Source organism: Rhincodon typus, chromosome 11 (genome assembly GCF_021869965.1).
Source record: "Rhincodon typus isolate 14 chromosome 11, sRhiTyp1.1, whole genome shotgun sequence".
NCBI classification, from domain to species: Eukaryota; Metazoa; Chordata; class Chondrichthyes; order Orectolobiformes; family Rhincodontidae; genus Rhincodon; species Rhincodon typus.
This window is the reverse complement of record NC_063342.1, coordinates 72,675,582-72,682,037: the sequence shown is the minus strand read 5'-3', so window position 1 is coordinate 72,682,037 and position 6,456 is coordinate 72,675,582. Positions and strand designations below refer to the sequence as shown.

General features: G+C 40.4%; 1 protein-coding gene across 1 annotated transcript in view; it reads right to left on the bottom strand.

The window, feature by feature from the left end:
* Positions 1-6,456, bottom strand: part of LOC109925926 — a 250,018-nt gene that overhangs the window by 64,093 nt on the left and 179,469 nt on the right. The gene's annotated exons all lie outside the window — the stretch shown is intronic.

Here is a 6,456-nt window from a genome sequence, read left to right as displayed (position 1 = left end):
GGAATGGGTGTGCTCCCTCACCTCAGGTTGGGGGGAAAGGAGGGGGTGTGATCCTTAGGATGTCTGGAATTTGGGATAACATCCCAGGGTTGGGGACACTATCCAGCTTTCTGGTTGGCCACGTTTACCATTACAGTTCAATTATTTGGCTAATTCAGTACACTTTGTGTCTTGTCTTTTTCTTTCTTCCACTTTGCACTGTACTGCATTCCTTAGTTCCTCTTGTGCTTTTAACGCAAATTTAACATAAATTAATTCAACTTTTTAGCCTTGTTATGTGATTAATTTCTAATCTTTTACCTTTCTGACCTCAGTTTTCTAGTTTACTCCAAGGTGAGAACATTCAAAAAGGTGTTTCACTCGGAAGTTATCATTTATAAAAACTGAGTATTCACTATTAACAGACGTTGATGCTGTTAAGTGTACAATTGGTAGCTGGATGTCAGGCACATGTGGATTCTGCAGACACTGGGCAGAATTTCTCAATAAGTAACATCGTTATTTCACAAGCACAGAGGTTATATGTGAGGTGTTGTCAGTAGAATGATCATAAAGTGCATCATAAGAGTTTATCAGAGGCTGTCTGAAAATCCCAATACACCGCATCCACTGGTTATATCCTCAAACTCCAGTAGGTTTGTCAAACATGATTTCCTTATTATAACTTTATGTTGACTTTGTCTAAACTGGGAGACTTATTGAGTGTCTTGTTATTGCACCATTTTGTAATAGACTTCAGCATCTTAACTACTACTAATGCTAGGCCAATCAGTTGTAACTTCCTGTTTTCTCCCCCTTTTTTAAAAAATATTGGTTTAGCATTTGCCATCCTCTAATCTGCTGAGACTGTTCCAGCATCAAAAAAATCTTTGGAAGATGGCATTCACTATTTCCATGGCCATTTCCTTTAGCACTCTGGGGCATAGATTATCGGATAAATCCTGGATATTTGTCAACTTTTAGTTCCATTAATTTGTCCAGTAGTTTTTTTTAATCTAATAATTTTAATTCCCTCTCATTAGACCCTTAGTTTCCACAGCATTTCTGGCTGCTTATTTGTCACCATCTGTGAAGACAGAACTGAAGTACTTGTTTAATTACTGTGCCATTTACTTATTCGCCATTATCAGTTTTCTCATTTCAGACTGTAAGGGACCTATATTTATCTTCACTAAACTTTTTCACCTTGCAAGCATTTAGAATCTTTTACCAGCTGGTTTTATGTTTCTTGCATGTTTGCTCTCATATTCTAATTTTCCCTCTTAAACGATCTCTTGGTCTTCCTTTGCTGAATTCTAAACTGCTCCTTCAGGCTTGCTGCTTTTCTAGTAACTGTACCTGATTCCGCTTTGAATTCAATAATATCTTAATTTCTTCTGTTAGCCATGGTTGGGTCACTTCTTTTCTTAACCCTTTCTAAAGTAAAAGGACATAATTATTTCCTGAAACATTAACAATGTCCTTTTACTTTGGGGTCAGGACTCAAAACATCAACTTTCCTGCTCCTCTGATGCTGTCTGGCATGCTGTGTTCCTCCAGCTCCACACTGTGTTATCTCTGACTCCAGCATCGGTAGTTCTTACTATCCTGTTATGCCCCCGTTATGCCTTTTATGTTGTCCAATTTATTGTAGCCAATTCACCCGTCATGCATCATAAATTACTTTTTCTGGGGTTTAGGACGCTAATTTCAGATACATTTACTTCACTTTTCATCCCAGTGGAGAATTCTATTATGCTTTAGTCTCTCTTCCCTTAACAATCCTATACAAACCCTTTCCAATGAACAGGACTAAATCTAGCATAGCCTGTCACTGCTTTGTTTTGAATACTACGTTCAAAATCTTGTAAAGATTCCAATAATTAATCCAACGTAGTATTATTGGTAATGTGGTTTGACCAGTCCGTATGTAGATTAGAGTCCCTCGTGATCACCGTTATCACATGCCTTTCTAATTTCCTGTTCAGTGCCATTCCCTGCTTTACTCTTGGGGGGGGCATGTAGACAGTTCCTACTAAAGTTTACTGCCCTTTGTTACTTCTGAGCTCCAGATTAATTCTATGTCTAGAGTTTGATTTAATGTCCTCTCACTTGTACTGATTTCATCCATTTCTAACTATGCTACCCCACCCCTCATTCCTTTTGTCTCACTTTCGTAAATATCGAATATCCTTCGATATTTTCAGTTTCCAGCTTTAGTCAACTTGAGGCCATTTCTCCATGATCACAATCATGTCATATCCATTTACAACTATTTGTGCTGTTAATTTGTCCACATTATTGAAAATGTTATGTACATTCAGATGTATTACCTTTATGTTTGCTTTTTTAACATATTTACGCATTATTTTTGTACTACGGCCCTATTTGTTGCTAGCACTTCTTTCCACTGCCTTCCACTTTTGCTATCGACACTTCTGTCTTTCATTTATGTTCCCCTCTTGAGTTTCCCCTTTTATTTCCCACCACTCTAGCTTAAAGCTGTCTCCATAGTACCAGAAAATGCCACTGCAAGGATATTGATACTGATCCTGCAGGGATGCAACCCATCCAACTCGCAAATGTGCCAACTTCCCCAAGTTAGTCCCAATGCCGCAGGAATCTGAATCACTCCCTCCTATGCTATCTTTTCAGTTACGCATTCGTCCAGTCTGTTCTAGCATTCTTGATCTTGCTAGCACGTGGCATTCTGGATAGTCCTGAGATTACTATCTTTGGAGTCTTGCCATTTCATTTAATTCCCAGTTTGCTACGCTCTGCTTTCAGGGCTTCATCCTTTTTACCCATGTGACTCAAATGGACCAGGAATTCTGGCAGTTGATGCTCTCTCTTCAGAATATCTTGCAGCTGTTCACTGACATTTTTAAACATTTTATCTGTTCCCCTTGTAATAGTGATAGGGGATTCTATTATTTTAGCACCTTCTCAGAGAGTGAAATGGACCCAGAGGACTTCTGCATAACCTGTCTAGTGCTTTTACTGTGTCTGGTGGTCACCTGTTCCCTCTCTTTGCACTCTTTAACTATGATGTGAGCACCTTGCTATCCGTTAAGATCTCAGCCTTGCGGATGCTCTGTCACTGCTGCAGGTTGAAAAAGCAGATTTCAAGTGGCTTGCATCTGAAGTCACTTTTTGTGGTGGTGTACTTGGTCACCATGAACACTGTAATGCCCTTGACTTTCCATGTGGTATAGGAGGTACATTCAACATGGCTGACCTGCTTTGCCTTAAGTTGTTCCCTTTATGTTTTCTTCCTCATGGTTGAAGAATATTAGATGGATTAGGGGTCTTGCTTTACCATTTACCTTTTAAACACTGCTTAATCTGAATGGAATACCAATTTGCACTTTAAAGACCAGAAAGTATAATTACCTGGTTCTACCACGGTCGCTGCTCCTTTTGCACTAGCTCCGGTACTATCTGGATCAACTTATGTTTATCCTGTGGTGTCACTTTGCATGTTTTCAGAAATCAACTGTCTTGTGCAGCTTCTTCATGGCGTGACCAATAAGTGTCCTGTTTACTTGTGATGTCGTTTTATTTTTCATTCAAGTACGACCATCTCTCAGACTTTACACCAGCTCTCGGTTGAATCCCCCTCTCGTGCTGTTTTCAAGTTCTTGGGAATTTTCCCTGTTGTGATGTTTTCAAGCATCTTCATGTTAATTGGGTGTTCACAGAATTCAAAATTTTCTTGAGCTCCTAGTTTCAGGAGTGGAAAGGTATCCTATTCTCCATTAGAACTAGGAGAATGTTTTCTGATCTTTGTTAGTTGAATATATGCTTTAATTTTAGATGGTAGGAGGAAGCCATTTGGCAGTTAACTGACATCAAAACAAATTTGGTTGAGGCCTTAACAGAAAGAGGAAGACAGTAAAGTGAAGTTATTCCCCCCTCCTGCCAACCTATTCAACGTGTTTCTGCCATCCTGTGGGTGTACTTGCTACTTATTTCATAGAGTCATAGAGATGTATAGCATGAAAACAGACCTTTCGCTCCAACTCGTCCATGCTGACTGGACATCCTATACAAATCTAGTCCCATTTGGCCCGTATCCATCTAAATCTTTCCTGTTCGTATACCCATCCAGATGCCTTTTAAATGTTGTAATCATACCAGCCTTCTCCACTTTCTCTGGCAGCTCATTCCATACATGCACCACCCTTTGCATGAAAAAGTTGCCCCTTAGGTCCCTTTTTATATCTTTCCCCTCTCACCTTAAACCTGTGCCCTCTAGTTTTGGACTCCCACCCTGGGAAAAGGCCTTGCTTATTTACCCTAACAGTGCATTTCATGATTTTATAAACCTGTTTAAGGTCTCCTGTCAGCCTCTGACACTCCAGGGAATATAGCCCCAGTCTATTCACCCTCTCCCTATAGCTCAAACCCTCTAACCCTGGCAATATCTTTGTAAACCTTTTCTGAACTCTTTCAAATTTCACAACATCCTATAGGAGGGAGACCAGAATTGCATGCAATGCACCAAAAAGTGGCCTAACCAATGTCTTGCACAGCCATAACATGATATCCCAACTCCTATACTCAATGCCCTGACCAATAGAGGTGAGCTTACCAAATGCTGCCTTCACTATGCATCTACCTGCAACTCTACTTTCAAGGAACTATGCACCTGCACTATGAACAGATCTTTGTTCAGCAGCACTCCCTAGGACCTTACCATTAAGCATATAAGACCTGCCCTGATTTGACTTTTCAAAATGCACCACCTCAGTGGGGACCTTTCAGCTTTTCATTGCAGGGATGCTAATTGCAGAGTTCAGGTTTGCAAAACTTCTTGTCAGCCACGGTGAAATTGTCCTCTAGCACTGGCAGTGTGTACATGTCCTGTTGTCAAACTGTCATTGATATTATGCTTAGACATAGATATCACGTCATAAATTTCTCCAATTAAGTAGTGGAAAGATTAAAGCTATCCTGCTCACCATCTGCTTGGATGCTGATTCCACTATGTTTGGCTGTTTATTCAAGCAGAGTCAAATGACAAATCTTCTGTGAATTGTTTGATCTTGTGTAAGCAAATCCCACTTACTTTTACCTCCCTGTTTGAGCATTTACTAAATCCTGCTGTTTTGCTCCTCTCCTGCACGAATGAGATGCTCAAACTTGGCAGTTTCTTGAGCTTTTCTTCCTCATAAAGTTGCTTTCGATTTCTACATTAAACACTCTACAAGTATGATTTGATCCCCTTATGAGCGTGACAGTCTCTTCACAATGTCTTCAAGGAAGCTTCTGTGACTGACCTTCCATTGGTCACTGGTTAATTCTTTACATTTTTATCTTGTTTCCCACATATCTTGATTTATAGTGTTATCTTTTGAGTGCTTGCTGTAGAGCATTAGTTTGAACAATTGTCTTCTGACAAACAGTACTGTTGCATTTGAGGGCTAATTGACTTTCACCTGCTGCAGCTTAGTCTTATAAACCCTTTACTCTAATAAAACATCCCTGAGGGCTTTGCAGGAGCATAACAAAATATATGACACTGGGCCACAAAATATATTAGGTCAAAAAGTTGAGTTTTAAGGTGTAGCTTATAGGAAGAAAGTGAGGTAGGGAGCAATTCTAGAGCTTAGAGCTAAGATCTAAGCAGAAAAAGCCACAGCTGCCAAAAATTGATTAAAATTGGGGGTGCCCAAAGTCCAGAACTAGTTGAGAGCAAATACCTCCGTTACGGCACTCTGAGAGATTACACAGCTAGGAAAGGGAGAGGCCATTTGAAAACATGGCTGAGAATTTTAAAATCCACAAGTTGCTTGATGGAGAGTCAGTGTATGCCTAGAGCTAATGGGAGAACAAGACTTGTCGCAGCAGTATTGGATGATATCATAAATACTTACAGAATCCCTACAGTGTGGAAGCAGGCAATTTGGCCCAGCGGGTCCACACCGACCCACGAAAAAGCATCCCACCCTGAGCCACCCCTTACCCTATCCCTGCGTTTCCCACCCTAGCCATTATGTGCAATTTAACACAGCCAATCCACCTAAACTGTACATCTTTGGCCTGTGGGAGGAAACCGGAACACCCAGAGGAAACACATGCAAACTCCATACAGACAGTTGCTTGTGGTTGGAATCGAACTTAGGTCCCTGGCGCTGTGAGGCAGCAGTGCTAACCACTGTGCCACCTGTGAATATCAGCAGGCATGTATTGGAATAGTTGAATCTAAAGTTATTGAAGACACGGATGAGGATTACAGCAGCAAATATTGCTGAGACTGGTGAAATTTTGTGACAGAGATGGAAGTAGTGGTCTTTGTGATTGTGTGAATGAGGTCAGAAGTTCATCTCAGGATCAGATATTGCACCAAGCTTATGAACAGACTGATTTTGTCTTAGACTGTTGTCAGGGAGAGGGATGGAGTCAATAGCTAGAAAACATAGTTTTGGTACTCTTTGTATTTATTTGAAGGAAATTTCTGTTATCCATATTGGA